Here is a 17938-nt window from a genome sequence, read left to right on the forward strand (position 1 = left end):
CAAGAAAAATTGAAATAAATGGAAGAAGGTGCAGGTATAACCAACTTCAAATCCTTGAAGTATGAAACTAGGTCAGAGGCAGAGAAGAAACAGGTTGAAGAATTGATGTTAACCAAAATGGGAAAATGGAAGTATTTGCCAAATCAAATAGCCTCCCAAATCTCTAATGAATTATTAGAGAAAATTAAGCCAAGATGACATTTTTCAATGCAAATAATAAAAGATATTTATGCACAAACCCTGAGGAAATTGTTACCTAGCATGATAGATGCTGAGGTGAAAAAGTCCTTGAAGAAAAATGAAGATAAGATGACTCTTAGGTTTAATACTTGTTCAATTTTGATCAGGGATATAGAGCATGTGGTTAAGAATGCCACAAGCATGTGGAAGAATGTTTATCATTTTCATAAACAAAGTGACTTCCCAGTAGATGTTAAGGATGATGATGATGATAGTAATGATGATGGAGAAGAAACTTATACTGAGCCCACACATTTTAACAATGAGGAAGTTGAAGAAGATAAAGAGGAAGAAGCTACCGAGGAAGACAAAGAAGATGATGAGGAGACTGGCCCTATGAAGATAGTAGTTGTAGTCATTTCCTCACTTCCTCACTCTCCAAGCAAACTAGTTGCTATATCAAGCTCGGAGATAGCTTCAACAAATTTGATGATGAAAACCACAGATACTTCAAATGTCCAATCACTCTTCGCCCCCACATAGCTCAACACATCATTAATAGAAGTGACTACCACTTCATCTACCGAGATGCAGCCTCCCTCTTCTTCAGCTCCTAAGTTGCAGTCATCAGTTATGAATACAATGGCTTCTACAATTTTGAGCTCTTCAGCAATAAGTACTTTAGTTTTGAATACTACAATTTTGTCTACTTCAGTAATGGATACTTCAGCTATGACTTCTTCATTTTTGGATTCAACAAGCATTCCTATTAGTATTCCATCAATTAGTACTATATCAATTTTTACTATAAGTCCTAGTATATCTACAATTGTTTCCATTCTGGATACAAAGGCATTAAGTACAAGGACAGTTGAACCTAAGGTTCAACCAAGTACAAGATTTTTGGGTAGAGGAAAGGAGATAGAAGAGGATATAGACCTAGACGAGAAAATAGAAATTTCCAAATGGGACTTTGATAATCTCATTGCAGATCAAATGAATATGGTTGATGAACTCCTGCAAAAGAAGGCAAAGTAGAAGAAATTGAGAGAAGAAAGAGATAAAGAATATAAAATTATAGATGATGCCAAGAACATTTTGTCTAAGGCAATAGGTATTGAGATAGATTCTTCTCAACCTATTTTATTGCAGTTAGCTGAGGTAGTCCAAAATTTTAATGAGGACACTAGTGGTCAAGATAAGTTAATTGAGAAAGCAGAAAAGAAATTTGATGATAAAATGCTTGAGCACATTGCTCAACAAATTTCCATTCAACAACTTGAGCTTTCCTCAATTTTGACCAATCTTGAAACCTCTTATACCAATGTGACATCACTTTTTGGAAAGTTGTGTGATGTTATCGAGTTCACAAAGGAGATAAAGAGAAAACTTTCTAAGATTTATGAGGATCTAAAAGCCAGTGCATATCAATAGCAACTTGACTCTAGTTCAAGCTCTCCACATCATATGAAGATTAGATTTTTGTCAGACATGCAGGCAGAGTTGTTGAGAGAAGAACCAAGGATCCAGTCTACATTGATAGATTTTTAAAATATGATCCTTCTTATCATGGATACAATGTAGAAACATATTTTTTATTCAAAATCCTTGATCCATGACACTAACTTCTCTATTGCAGATCACATGGTAGAACTCTCTACAGAAGTGCAAATTGCTCTACATACATGCAAGATTTTGCAAGAGAATTGGGATAAAACTCTAGCACTTATCCTTAAGGTACAGTCTAAGTTTCTATCTCATTTTTGTGTCTCCATGTAAATAAGTTTGAATAAATTTTTGGAATTATTGTCAAAAAGGGGGAGAAACTATGTATAGTGAGAGACTATGTATATTGTATGGGGAAGAATTATGCAAAAAGGAAGAAAATGTATATAATAGAGGAGAATTTTGTAGATATGTTGTATAGTATATAATATATACTTACAAAGATAAATTTTGAAAAATCTCAAAACAGCATACCCTTCCAAGTGAGTATCACATGGTGATGTATATAAGTTTTAGCTAATAAGTGTTTTTGTCACTAATGCCAAAGGGGGAGACTGTTGACATATCAGTCAAGTTTGTTATTAGTGACACACACTTATTTAGATTTTGTATGGCTACAAAGCTCATTGAACAATCTACAGTATTTTCCATGTAATTCAGTAGCCATCGAGCTCTACAATTACTACCGAGTCTTCTAGACTAAGTCTAAGTGGCCACCAAGCATTCCAATGGTTACCAAGAGAACTCAGTTAGTGTGAAGTGTAGCAGTTCAACCAAGCATTGTAGTTTCTACTGAGCTAGCAGTTCATGTGATGTGAAGCTAGTGTTAACCAAGCCATATGCAAAGATAGTTTTTACCGAGTGAAGTCATGGTAAACTAGTAATTCAGTTTATGCCAAGTGACACAGTATTTACCGAGTCACTAGTGCAGACCAAGTCTGAGACTACTTTGAGGTGATTAGTATGTATTGAGCTTCTACTTCTATTGAATGCATGATGATGCTAAGTAATGATAGTGGATGTCGTGTATTATAACTTCACCAAGTTAGTCTTCAGAACTCAAGTGTCTTCATATGGGCCAACTTTGTAATATTGTTGTTAACTTGTATAATGGTTGACATTGCTATTTTGTAAATTGGATTGGTATATATGTAATGTATTGTATCATATCCAATGTGTGTGAATATGTAATTCATGAACATAAGTATGTAAGAATACGAATGTAATCAAGCTACAGTTAAAGTATACATTGAAGGCCATATCAAAAAAGGAGCAGTAGAGACATATCCATCACAAAAGGTGATCATTACAATCAAGGAATCTCTATCAGTAATTTAGTTGTAAGTCAGAGATCTACTATTTCATTCTAACAAGTGAATCAGTCTAAATCCTTTAACAAGGTAGACTTAACAGTCTTTCTTAAATCTCTTATTAGAGTGCGTACTTTATTTTGTGTATGTCAAAACCTCTAACAAGGTGGATCTAGCAATCCCAATTGCTCTTGCAAGGAAAATCATCAGGAGTGGTCATTGTAAGCCTTACTAGGCCAACTTTATGCTCCAATATTGAATTTTTGTGGGTATCATCCCCACCCCAGTTTTACTTTCTATTTGGAAAGTTTCTAAGTCACCAATTATTGTATTCAAGTGTTGTGGATGCTTTTATGTTTTCAGTTTCTCATGCATGAAATTAGATCAATAAATGATAATTGGTATATTGCTATAAAGTGTTGAATTTGATAACATTTTAGAGGTTACTGATTCACCCTTCCCCTCTCAATAACCTAGCATAGTCTTAAATATTTCCAACAATCTAATGATGATGTTAGTAAATGCTCAAGCCCTAGCATTACACGTGGAAGTTGTATAGACTATGAGCTGATAGTGCTATTGTAATTATGAATTAATTAATTATCTTATTATAATTAATTGGGAAAGCCTCAAGGCCAACTCAAGGAATTATTTTAAAGATGCAATATAAAGGAAAGATGTTTTCTTGTTTGTAATGTAATGTAATAGTTGCATTGAGTGAAAAGCTTGAAAATAATCAGTGTTTCGTGAATGTGAGTAAGTGACCTGAGGGATTATTATATGCTAGATTTGTGATCTGGTTACAAGATTAGAAGGAGCAGAAGTCTAGTTGACAAAAAAGAGACAGAGGAAGGAGCAATACTATTCATTTCTATTATTTTGCAAGGAATAATACAAAGATCATTTTGACAGTGGGTTTGTTGGTCTTCCCATGAAGTTGTTTGGATAGTGGGTCCATCTATCTTCCACAACTCATAACAGGGTTGGAATCTCCTAACAGGGATTCAAAGTCTCATAACAAGGAATGATATATATTGAATGTTTTTATAGACTCCTAACAAGGTCCATACTCTAATAAGGAATATTTATATTAGTACATCATCTTGTGGGTATCATCCCCACTAGGGTTTTCCTAGTTAACATATCTAGTATTATTGTGTATGAGTATCTTTTTGTGATTTTTGATCATATTTCTCATATGGTTAAAGTTTAGTAAGGTTGATAATAGTGATATTAGTTGGATAACTAATTCACACCCCCCCCCCCCCCCCCCCCCTCACTTATATTCGTGGACTATATATTCTAATAGTTGGTACCATAGCTTCAGGTCCTTGAAGGAAAAGCTTAAAAACTTTGGGAAATCAATGGTGAATATTTTCAGAAAGGATAGTCCTAGATTTGATGGGTCCAACTATGACAATTGGAAGGAGAAGATGAAGACTCATCTGCTATGTATATGTCTAGGCTATTGGCTTTTGACTAAGAGCAAAAAGATCATTGTCAAAGAAGAGAAGATTGAAGGATACAATGGATAAATAGAGTGAGATTTATTCATGTGCAACATGAGAGCTAGAGAAGCTCTACTATTATCTCTTCTAGAGAATGAATATAGTCAAGTAAAGTCACTAGAAACATCTAATAATATTTGAACAATATTAGAATCTATTTTTGAAGGTGATACACATACAAAAAGAGTAAGATTGCAAAATTGGATATTTGAATTTCAAGATACTATCATGATGGAAGATGAATCTTTAAGAATCTATATTGGTAGGATATCAGAAATTTTTGTAGGAATCAAGACATATGGTCGAAAAAAGGAAGAAGATGAGGTTGTATAGAAGATCTTGAAGACTTTGACACCATCATTCAAGAAAGTAGCTCAAATAATTCAACCACTTATACCCTATACTAAGGAGTTTACAAGGGAAATGTTGCATGGAAGTTTGGAAGCAATAGAAGTAGGTCTGAGACAATTAGGAGAACATACAAGAGTGGAGATAGATATTAGTACCTTAAATGTTCAGCCAAGTCTTTCTGGAAGTGCAAGCACACATGGAGATTTTGCTAGTAGCAATAGAACCAGATCTAATGAAGATAAGAAGATTGAGGAAGGTATAACACTTCTTATGAGAAGAGAAAAATATGGTAAGAATATCTTTAAATGTTAGACTTGTAACGAGTTTGGTTATTAAATGTCCTAAAAGAGAGAGAAAATTATAAGGGAAAGTTTAATCCTAGAAGACCTAGGAAAGTTTTGTATGCTAATAAAGAAGAAGAATCTGATGAAAAAGCTAAGAATGAAAGCGAGGATGGGCTAGAATTTGTATCTATTAAGGAAGATGATGTTGATAGAGAAATTAGATAAGAAAAGGCTCTAGTTTATCAAGTTGAAAAGAAATTTGACTGGATAATAGACAGTGGATGTTCACATCACATGACTAGTGATATAAATAAGTTTTTTAAATTCAAGAACTATGATGGAGGTATTGTTAGAGTTGATAACATGTAGCCTATCACATTACATGAATATGATCCATTACTCTAGATGGATTAACTAACATTGATGACATTTACTTGTTGATAGATTAAAGCATAATTTGTTAAGAGTTGGACGGTGGACAAAAGGTATCAATTGAAATTCACAAAAAATACTTGCACCACCAAGGATAAAGATGGTAAGATGATTGGAACTAGAACTAGGCCTAGAGGTAATTTATTTTAGTTTAATCCCACTGGAATGACATGTTTGGTTACACAAGTGGATAACAGTTGGTTATGGCATAGGATATTTTTTCATATAAACTTTGATAATATTGTGAAAGTTAGGAGCACGTAGAGATTTTCCTAAGATAATAAAGCCTACTAATGTTGTTTGTAAAGAATGTATTTTTGATAAGCAAAATAAAATGTCATTTCCCAACAATAAGTTCACAACCACAGAGAAGCTAGAGATTGTTTACATACATCTGAGTGGTCCCTCTAGAACAAGGTGATTCCATGGTGAAAGGTATTTCATGATTTTTGTTGATGATTTCACTAGAATGACGTGGGTAGCATTTCTTAAAGAGAAGTCTAAAGTATTTGAGAAGTTTAAGATTTTAAGAATAGAGTTGAGAGTGAATCTAGTGTTAAGATAAAAATTTTGAGATCAGATAGAGGACGAGAATTCACCTCTACAAAGTTTAAGATATTTTGTGAAGAGAATGGAATCAAGAGACAACTATCTTCACTTAGGACACCTAAATAGAATGAGATCATTGATAGAAGAAACAAATTAGTAGTAGAGACAACAAGAGCAATGTTGTTTGAGAATGATGTTTCTAAGAAATTTTAAATAGAAGTAGTCAATACAATAGTATACACTATGAATAGAGTACAGATCAAAAAACGTATGAACAAGACAACTTATGAATTATGGTTTGGTCATTCCCCATTAGTTAAGTATTTCAGAATATTTAGAAGTGTTACATTAAGTGAGTTGATGATATTGGTAAGTTTGATCCAAGAAGTGATGAAGGTATGTTTCTTGGCTATTCATTGAAAAGAAAGGCATACAATTTTTTTATTCATAGAACTAAAACAATAGTTTAATGCGCAAATTGTAAGATTGATGAAAAATTTGGAACTAAGGAAAAGATGTTATATTACAATTCAGATGAAGAAGAAGATAATACTAGAATTGTTAGACAGAATGTAGACATTTTCTTTGAGACTAACAATGATCTAAAGAATGATGTACAATTTGTTGAGTAAAGAGGAGAAAAAATATTTGAATCAAGAGATGAGATAAGATTCAAGTTGGAAACTCCTACCTCTAACAAAAACATGAAAAAGAATCACCCTCTAGAGAAGATAATTGGAAACATAGACAAAGGTGTGATGATAAGAAACAAAGTTAAAGAAGAGATATGTTTAATTTCTCAAGTTAAACCTGAGAGTGCAGATGAATCCTACAAAGATGATAATTGGATTCAAGAAATAAAGGAAGAACTAGATCAGATTATGAAGAATGAAACATGGTAATTAGTTCATAGACGCAAAGACAAGAATGTTATAGAAACCAAACGGGTATTTAGAAACAAGATGAATGAGCAAGGTGAAGTTGTAAGAAACAAGGCCAGAATTGTATGCAAAGGATATTGATAGAAAGAAGGAATAGACTATGAGGATATATATGCCTCTATATCTAGAATGGAAGTATTAAGAATTTTATTGGCTTATGCAGTGAATAAGAAGTTCAAGGTATATCATATGGATGTTAAATCAACCTTCCTAAATGGAGAACTTGAAGAAGAGGTTTACATTGAGTAGCCTAAAAGTTTCACATGAAAGGAATCATATTAAAAAAAAATCAAGAACTCTCAAATCCACCATAGATTTCAATGATCAACACAATCTCTTCAACATGATAGAGACATTAACACATTTGAAATAAACTTTAGTCTAGTCATTAATAGTCATCAATAACTCTTAAAATATTGAAAATTATGCCTATCCCACCATTCATATTGTAGAAATGGTAATTATATAACATTTCTCCAATTTATAGCAAGATCCAGTGGTTCAATAAAAAGTTATGAATTTTTTTCCAAAACTGGTCACTGTGAATCAGAATTTTGGGTAGTTACAAATGGTTTTCACCAAAACTTTGATAACTTCTTCATTAGTTCATGAAATAATCTCAAACCAAAAGAAATGGAAATATTATTCAATTTACTAATCTACCATTATATAAATACACTTTTTTCTAGGATTACATGGTTGTACATGACCTAAAAACAAGAGGAAAAACTTCCAAGACAACAAAACAATAGATTGAAACAATAAATATTTGATGCCAAAATGCTTCCAATGATTTCTAATGCTTATCCAACTTTAAATTTTGTCTATGAATGACCATTACAAGGTTTTAATAGTATTTACAACTTAATTTTGAAGTTATAACTACTCAACTTCCTCTTATGACCATTCAACTTCCCATTTTGTCTTTTTACAACTTTTGAAAAGTTGTCTTTCACAACTTCTACAATATTTGACTCAAATGACTTTACAACTTTATAAGAACATTCCAAACATATTAGAATGGAATAATAATTTACCTTATCACCATTTTACCACTTCATGTTTATTTTATACAAATTTTACCAAATAACCAATTCAAGACCATAATAAGAGAAAATTAAATACTTTGTTGGCACCCGTACACCATACTACTAGACTTGAAATATTTCCATGTCCCATGGAAATGTGTTGTTGAGAAACTACAAACAATTCTTTGCCTCTATTGGATCAATGCCTCTATTACTTCATCTTTTTCACTATCAACTGACTCCCATCCATGGAATTATGTCACTGCCTTCAATGGTGTTTTTCCCAATCAAAGTTCACTCTTCCATTACTGCTTCCAAACTATATTTTGTCCCTCAGTTGGGAGTCCCCTCTTGCCTCTCTCCCCAAGACTCTTGGCAACACACAAGACCATATCCTATGGCCTTTGGTAGACCTTCTTGTCCACCCACTCGCAATAGAGGGAACCACACCAAATCTACAATCACAAACTGCATAGCAAGAACCAAACAAAAACCACAATACTGCCTAGTGTAGATCCCATCTACACGCTCAAAATCTTCTGAGCTATGATACCAATTTGATTTAAGGAATCATATTAAAAAATTTAAAGTACTCTCAAATCCATCATAGATTTTAATGATCAACACACTCTCTTCAACACGATCGAGACATTAACACATTTGAAATAAACTTTATTCTGGTCATAAAATTACAATCATAAATAGTCATCAATAACTCTTAAAATATTGAAAATTATGCCTATCCCACCATTTATTGTAGAAAGGGTAATTATATACCATGTCTACAATTTATAGCAAGAAACAATGGTTCAATAAAAAATTATGAATGTTTTTTTCAAAACTGATCATCATGAATCAGAATTTTGGGCAGTTACAAATGGTTTTCACCAAAACTTTGATATCTTCTTCATTAGTGCATGACATAATCTCAAACCAAAAGAAATGGAAATATTATTCAATTTAATAATCTAACATTATAGAAATACACTTGTGTCCAAGATGTACATGGTCGTACAAGAACTAAAAATAAGAGGAAAAACTTTCAAGACAACAAAACAATACATTGAAACAATAAAGATTTGATACCAAAATGGTTCCAATTCTAATCCAAATTTACATTCTATCTATGACTGATCATTACAAGGTTTTAATAGCCTTTACAACTTCATTTGGAAGTTATAACTACTCAACTTCCTCTTATGATCATTCAACTTCTCATTTTATCTTTTTACAACTTTTGAAAATTCAACTTCTCATTTTATCTTTTTACAATTTTACAAGAACATTCCAAACATATTACAATGGAATAATAATTTCCTTTTTCACCATTTTACCACTTCATGTTTATTTTACACAAATTTTATCAAATAACCAATTTAAGACCATAATAAGAGAAAATTAAATACTTTATTGGTGCCCCTGTAGCAGTTTCCCTCTAACAAAAGACCAAGATATGGTGTGAAGACTAAAGAAATCTCTACATGGTTTGAAGCAAGCACCTAGAACCTAGTATGCAAGGTTGGACAACTACTTGGCAAAACTTGGATTTGCTAAAGGTATGACATATAGCAATTTGTATTTGAAAGAAATTGAGAATGGTTTATTGATACTAGTACTATTTGTTGATGACATAATATATGGAGGTAATGATGAAGCAAGTGATAAGTTTGCTAAAGAAATGAAGAATGAGTTTGAGATGAGCATGATAGGAGAAATGAAGTTTTTCCTAGGGTTGCAGATTGTGCAGAATAATGATGGTATTTTTATTTTAGAAGCTAAATACTTGAATTTTTTGTTGAAAATGTTTGGATTGAAAAGTTGTAAGCCTGTTGGTACACCTATGATAACTAGTCACAAGTTATCTAGCAAGGATGAGACACCTACAATTGAGCAGAAGAAGTACAAATCAATGATTGGAGGTTTGCAATATTTGACTCACACTTGACCAGATATAGAAAATGCAGTTGGAATTATAACTAGATTTCAAGTTGGTCCTAAGGAGTATCATTATGTAGCAATAAGAAGGATATTCAAATATTTGAAAGAAACATCTAATTATGGAACATGGTATGACAGATCGAGTTATTTCACTCTATGTGCATATACTAATGCAGATTAGGAAAGCAATATGGATGATAGAAAGAGCACCAGTGGTGAAACATTTTTTATTGGAGGAAGATTGGTTTCTTGGCTAAGAAAGAAACAAGATTGTATTTCATAGAGTACGCTTGAGGTAGAGTATGTAGTAGCAACAAATAATTATAGTCAAGTTATGTGGATGAAACAAATACTGAAGGATATTAGGATTGAGTTTACAAAACTTGTTATCATATACTGTGATACTATAAGTATAGTAAGTATGTCTAAGAATGTGTTGCATTATAAAACTAAGCATATATCTATTAAGTATCATGTCTTCAGAGAGAAGGTAGTAGAAAAAGAGATTAGATTGGAATATGTGAGTATAAAGATCATATTACAGATATATTTATGAAGCCCTTACTTGAAGATACATTTGAGTACTTGAGAGGTATGCTTGGGGTTATGCCCCTTCCTACTTCTAAGTAGATGTTGTAGAGATTGTATCAGTCTAGTGGTGCAAAGCACTATTGCTAGACTGGACTAAATGTTGATACTTCATGTATGGGGGAGTATCTGTTATTAGTTGAGTCATTGAGGACTCTTGGTATTTGTTCTTGAACAATGTGTTTGGATGCTTGAGCTAGTTGAAGACTTAGAGTAGTAAATTGACATAATGAGGCATTTTTCATTGATGTCAATGGGGATGAATATGCATTAAAAACAACTCCTAGGTATGTACGAGGAGAAGAGTGCATGAAAATATGTACTTTATTAGGGAGATTTAGAAAGATTCATGTAAGAAAGAAGGAATGTCTCTATGGGGGAGATATGCAACATGAGGAATCCTAATGTATGGTGAGTTGCTAACTATGAACAACTATTTATGATCCTAATAAGATGCAAAACAAAGTAGTGTTCCTGAGGTTTTAAAATTTGATTCATGAGGAGGATTTGAGAAGATAAGAACAACAACAATAGAGTACTATTTTTGGTATTCTTGGAACTTAGATATTTTTCATCTATGTTTCCATCAATGCCAAAAGGGGAGATTATAAGCATGAATGTTGATGATATTACATTGGGGGAGTATCCTAAGCATTGGAGAGTATTGACATGTTGCATTCATGAGTTTGTTTATCATTGATGTCAACATAGCAGTAAGTCTATGAAGACTGGTAAAGTAGTAGACAAAGATCTTAGTTGTAAAGACAATGTTTTGATTTTCTAGTGATGGAGGTTTATAGACATGTTCAATATAGTGTTCTAATGTTAAGGTTCAATGCATAGTACCTGAGTCAAAGATTTATGGAAGATATAACTAATTTACAGAGAGCAGTACAGAGATAGAGTACCTAAGAAGCAATTTTTGATGTTTGTATTATATCGTCTAACAAAAATATAATCTAGAGATGCGTAGTCAACCAATGATATATGAAAGTCTAATGATGATGTCAGTGGATGTGCAAGCCCTAGTATCACACATGTGAGAAGTTGTATAGACTATGAGTCGACAATTTTATTGTAATTATGAATTAACTAATTATCTTATTATAATTAATTGGAAAAGCCTCAAGGCCGACTCAAGGAATTATTTTGAAGATATGGTATAAAGGAAAGATGTTTTCATTTTTTGTAATGTATTTTATATTAAGGTAAAAGAAAGTTTTGAAGGGACCCGAAATCCTTTACAAAATAATAAAGATAAACAATAAAGCACCACTAAGTTTTACAAGGACCTGAAACCTAAATTTTAAAACAACAAAACTAGGTTTTATAGGGACCTGAAACCAAAAGTTTAAACCATAAAAAATGAACAGGTTTTGTTGAAGAAGGAGATTGATGAGAACAGATTGATCTACAAGTATGATCAATATGTTTCAATTATTGTTTTGTCACTGATGTCAAACCTGCTATTTCTTGGTAAGACAACTGCTTATATGATTTAAGTACTATCACTTATTTGATTGATGAAGAGGATTTGATCAAAAGATGTAACAATAGCACCTAGAGAAAGATTGAGTTATGTTATGTAAAGGAGTACAAGAATCAGCTAAGAAAGTGATAACATGGTGTATTGATAATCTACTTAAGGTTACAAAGGTTGGTTATACTAAGCAAGTTCAGAAGAACAAGTTAAATAAAGTTTGTCTACAAAGCTTGACTGAGTGGATAGTAGGTGTTGAAAAAAGTCAATACAAGATAAGTAGAAAATTAGTTGGAGCCAAGTAAAAATCTATTCTAGTGTATGTCAAAAAAAATAATGGATGTCGAGTAAAGTTTAGTTGATGGCGAGCACTAGTAAACATTAGTTCATGCCGAGTAATTTTATAAAGAATGTCAAGCAATGTAGTGTGTGTCAAACATTAGAAGCAAGTTAATACTGAGTGGCTGCATTATTTGAAAGATCATGAATTCGATGGATCTAAGCTAACAAGTTTGTTTTCTTGGATTGTGTGAACTAGGTGGAAGATAAGATTGATGAATTGGTGGCACAAAATTCAAGGTAAACCATTTTAAGGTGAATTCAAAGAGGATTAAAGGAGAAGTTTCTAGAAGTGATATGGAATAAGGGGTAGATTCATTGAATCCTACCTAATCTATCCTCACCCTAAATTGGACAATGAAGAATGAATGACAAAAGATCTTAATTTCCTATTTATAAGAATGGCTGGTCAGAAGCAAGGGTTGTCATGTGCAAGAAATTAAGGAAGACAAGAAGTCAAGGGAATTGCTTCATCAAGTGACCTAAGAGAAGAGTCTGCATTGGCATGTTAAGCAAGAAGGCTTAAGGGTATGAATGCTTGAGGGGTGAACAAGCTATCAAAGCTAAAATGTGTGAAGGCCAAGTAGAATGGAGAACTAAAACAAATATCTATAATCTACAAATGGAGTTTTAAGTTGTTATCAAATCAAGCCTTACTATTACTCTCTAATAATTGTACTAGTCTAGGGACAAATCCTTTGGATTAAGGTTGACCTAATAATCATTTATCAATCTTTTAACTAGGTGACATTCCAAGTGAATGGTCTAAAGTCCTCTAACAAAGCTCACTCCTAACGGGGTGATTGAAATTCTTTAATAGGGTCACATTTTATAGTGTGTATTGTAACCTTTAACAGGTTTGGCCTTTCACAGGGCATCACTTTTAAAAAGTGAAAAAGAGTAGCATGTTACTAGTGGTTTTTCCCAAATTGGGATTCCATGTAAATCATTGTGTCAAATGTGTTGTTGAATCTATTATGTTTCATGTTTACATTTCTACAAATTGATTTGATAGTAACCTACAAGTTTTAAGTGATTGCATAAATCTTATGGATGCATGCATGATAATAAATGTTTTATTAGTTCACTAAACAATGAAAAGTTTTGTTTATACAGTTGGACCTTAGATAACTGATTCACCCCACCTCTCAGTTATTCTAAAGAATTCCAATAGGTTTTACAAGCACTTGGAACCTAGAGTTTAAACAAGCTGGAAAGAAAAAAAGAAAAAACCTAAAAAATTGCCCAATCCAACAACTAGCACACCCACTCCATAGCTAGCACCTACAACAGTTGTTTGATAATGTTTGCCACCTTTACCTAATTCTATAGTACTTTGGATTATGTTAGCTAGAGAAAGAATAGGAGCCTTAAGAGCCTTAGCAACCTTTTTCCTTGTGCTTTGCCTGGTTCTCTTACTAGGCCCACCTAGACTCCCCATTCCTGCATTACTAGGATACATTATCTCCTCATTACTCTTCTTACCCAAACTAGTTGTTGTGGCACATAGACTAGAAGTGACCTATTCCATTTTTTAACCACTTTCATTTATAAGATGATGAAGCCCCTACTCATATTCTAAAAGCTTATCAGGGATGTTACCAATCTACACTTCCATCTAAGTTCTCCTAGCGTGTTCAAAATCCAATTCTTTCTACATAACCCCCGTTTTCTTCTTGAGAACCATGATTTCATTATACAGCCAAGAATCACTCTAGAGAGAAGTCTCAGCTGTAAGCTTAGCATTGTGAAGAAAGGAAAGTTTAGCATCTTGAGAATCATCCCTCTCATCAACCACATTCCTAGGCTCAAAAGTGATCACAATATTGATCTAGGTATCAGTGTTAATGTCTAGATTCTCCATCCTTTCCTCATTTTCTTCTCTACTTTGGCTATTGTCCTTATCCACAAGGCCTTTATCTTCAGTCTCCTTACCTATATCCTCCTCCATTTTCTCCTCACTGGAATTATGAGAAGGGTGATCACTATGTTTATCATCATCCTCCCCAAGGGCTTTCAACCCCACATTTGAGTCTGTATTTCTATCTTTACTTCCCTCCATATTATCTTTACTAGTAGACACACCTTTACTTCTAGAGTAACCATCCAAGTTAGAACTAAGATCCTCCAATTTTGTTTTCTCATCTTTGTCCAAATTCTCAGATTCAGTAATTTCATCAACGTGTTTCTTAGTTCTCTCCCATTTGAAGACCTTCTTGCTAACACTAGCCCCTTCTTCCATATGTATTCTCTTAGAGTGGGGCTCACTACTAGACCCTTTCCTTTTCTCAAGGACCAGAGAGGGATTTATAGCCTTACTTTTACAAAAACAATCAATGAGTAAAATTAAACCTTCATGAAGTACAAGATGAGACTCTTTATTTCTATGTGCATAAATGTTTAGAAGCAAAGAGTATTTTAAAAAAATGGAAAGGAAATCCTATTTTTGTGCCTAAAATGATTTAGGAAAACAAAGTGAAATTTATGGAATCTCTTAGCCCTACCATCAAGAATAAAATACTCATGGATACAAGACAACACATCCTTCCAGATAACTTTAATTTGATTCAATTCATAGAAGTCCCTATTTTTCTCCAAATTCTTCTCTTCTGCTTCCATCTTTGGAAATTTCTTGAATGTCACGTTGGAGATGCTAGTATCCTTGCTGAATTTGATCCCTTCCATAGGAAGCCTTGTAACCTTAGCAATAAATTCTTCATTCAATTTCACCGTGACCCCATGCAAAGTTATGCTATCTTCAAACCATTTTTTCAAGAAGACTTCCATAATGTGAGGTTTATACCCATGGAGTCTCTCAATGTAGGTTGTCACATTACCTTTCTACAATATCTCCCAAACAGAGGCCTTCGTCTTCCATACCCTGCAATTTCTTGGTTCTTGCTTTCTTGGTTCCCTGCCCATCTCAAAAATTCAATATTCTATGTGAAACACTAGAGTAGCAAAAACTAGAAAAGATAATAAAGTATTGAAGATTTTTGAGAAACTAATAACTTTACTTACATGCCAAATGCAAGTCATAATAGCACAAAGGTACTTCCTAGGGAATCTCAAACTATCCTCTGTAGGCCCACCACTCTTCTTCATAAATTTTCCAATCTTAGGAAATATTTTGTAATGTGTTGTGATCATTGCATTGAGTGTGAAGTGTGAAAAGGAGTAGAGTTTTTGGTGAGTACAAGTAAGAGATCCAAGGGATTATTGGATACAAGATTTGTGATCTAGTTACAAGATCAAGAGTAGAAGTCTAGTTGACAAGATAGAGAAGAGGAAGGAGAAGTACTATTCATTTCTATTATTTTGTAAGGAATAATACATAGATCATTTGGATAGTGGGTTCATTGGTCTTTCCTTAAAGTTATTTGGATAGTGGGTCAATATGTCCTCCACAATGTTTTAATAGGGTTTGAATCTCCTAACAAGGGTTGAAAGTCTCCTAATAGGGACTAATATGTATTGAATGCTATTATAGACTCCTAACAGGGTCCATCCTCTAACGAGAAATATTTATAGTATTACATCATCTTGTAGGTATCATCTCCACTAGGATTTTCCATCTAATCAAGGGTTTCCCTAGTTAACATATTTGGTGTTATTGTGTATGAGTATTTTGTTGTAGTTTTTAATTATTTTCTCATATGGTTAAAGTTTAATAAGGTTGATAATAGTCATATTAGTTGGATAACTAATTCACACCCCACCCCACCCCTGCCCCTCTCAGTTATAGTAGTGGACTATATATTCTAATAACACCACTACCTCTACCATGGCCAAATTTTTCACCTCCTCTATGCCTTACATCAAAATTTATATTCTTGCCTTTTCCATTACTAGGATGTCCCTTTTCTGTTATAAATGCTTTAGAATAACTGAGAGGCGGGGGGGGTGTGAATCAATTATTCAAGGTCCAAATGTCCTATTCAAACTTTTCACTAAGTATAGTAAGTCCATTCAATCATTCATTCATCCAAGGTTTAACTTTTCTAACCAGCAAGTTACTGTAAATCAACATGCAAGCATAACACATAAGAAATCAACACATAACACAGTGATTTACGTGGAAACCCAACTTGGGAAAAACCACCAGTAACATGCTACTCAATTCTCACTCTTCTGAAGTGATGCCTTGTGAAAGGCCTACCCTGTTAAAGGCTTACAACACACTATCAAATGTGACCTTGTCAGAGGATTTAACCACCCTATTAGAAGTGGGTCTGGTTAAAGGACTTTAAAACATTCACTTGGAATGCCACCTTGTTAAAGGATTTACAAATAGCTACTAAACCAACCTAAGTCCATAGGATTTTCTCTTATCTAATATAATCGCTAGAGAGTATTAGAAAAAAATTTGAGTTGACTACAACATACAACTTATCTTGCAGATTTCAGATCACTTCTCAGCTCATACCATTGCATGGCCTTCAATCACTGCAACTCTGATAGCTTGCCCTCCTTTCAAGCTTAGTCTCCTTGACTCTCCATGCTCAATGTACTAGTGCAATCATCTCTTCATGACCACTTATAGAAGAAAAGCCTCTATGCTCTTCCTTCTCCTAGATGTCTTCTCCTTGACACCCTTCCAACCACTTTGCAATTTTGGCTCTTTAGCAGCAATAGTATCAGTAGCTCTTTGCTTCTTGGTCTATGACTCCTTAAATAGAAGTCTTGAAGTTTTTTTTCCTGCTTGATTCTTCCATTCTTTATTTTCAATTCGTATGGATTAGGTAGGATTCATTGCATCTAACCCATATTTTGTTTCCTCTAGAAACTTCTTGAATAATCCTTTAGAATTTGCCCAAAAATGGTTTACATAGCTTTATGTGCCACTAGCTCATCATCCTTATCCTCCAACTCGTTCACAAAATTCAAGACAACCATTTTGTCAGCTCAAATTTGGTGAATCTTCGTCATTTGAAATAATGTAGCAACTCGTCACTATTGAAATAATGGTGCTTGACACATACTATGTTACTCGGCATCAACTGTGTTTTTCCTGACGCTCGGCGCCTAAAGATCACTCGACACCAACTGAGAATTTTTTTATGCTTGGCACCTGATCTTCACTCGGTACACACTGGAATTTTCTATTACTCAACTCCAACTGAGAATTTACTTGGCTTCAACTAACTTTCTCGGCACCCACTAATGATCTTAGTTTAAGCTTTGCATTCAACCTTGTTACAACTTCTTCCTCCAATGTTTCTAAGTGGTGACCAACCTTTGTATCTTTGAGTATGTTATCAATACATCACTTAACCATTGTCTTAGTTTATACTTGCACTTTATTACAACATTATAACTCAACCTTTCCCTTAGGTGTTGTTGTTACATCTTATTGATCAAATCCTCTTCATCAATCAACTAAGTGATAGTACTTGGATCTTATAAGCAAATGTCATTCCTACAAGTAGCAAGTTTGACATCAATGACAAAACAATGATTGAAAACATCAATCTTCCTTCTTTGCAACAATCTCCCTCTTTGAT

General features: G+C 33.5%; 1 long non-coding RNA gene across 2 annotated transcripts in view; it reads right to left on the reverse strand.

Moving 5' to 3' along the window:
- The window catches only part of LOC149580280 (uncharacterized), a 191278-nt gene that overhangs the window by 73442 nt on the left and 99898 nt on the right, over window positions 1-17938 (reverse strand). Inside the window, exon 2 of one of the 2 annotated variants that reach the window (XR_016353477.1) lies at window positions 14938-15348. The exons of the other annotated variant lie outside the window; for it this stretch is intronic. This is a non-coding gene — a long non-coding RNA (uncharacterized LOC149580280). Of the gene's footprint in view, window positions 1-14937; window positions 15349-17938 lie in introns of those variants that run through there. 2 annotated transcript variants of the gene reach the window in all.

Source organism: Cupressus sempervirens, chromosome 1, assembly GCF_028749045.1.
Source record: "Cupressus sempervirens isolate cs-2001-9-10 chromosome 1, ASM2874904v1, whole genome shotgun sequence".
Classification (NCBI taxonomy): Eukaryota; Viridiplantae; Streptophyta; class Pinopsida; order Cupressales; family Cupressaceae; genus Cupressus; species Cupressus sempervirens.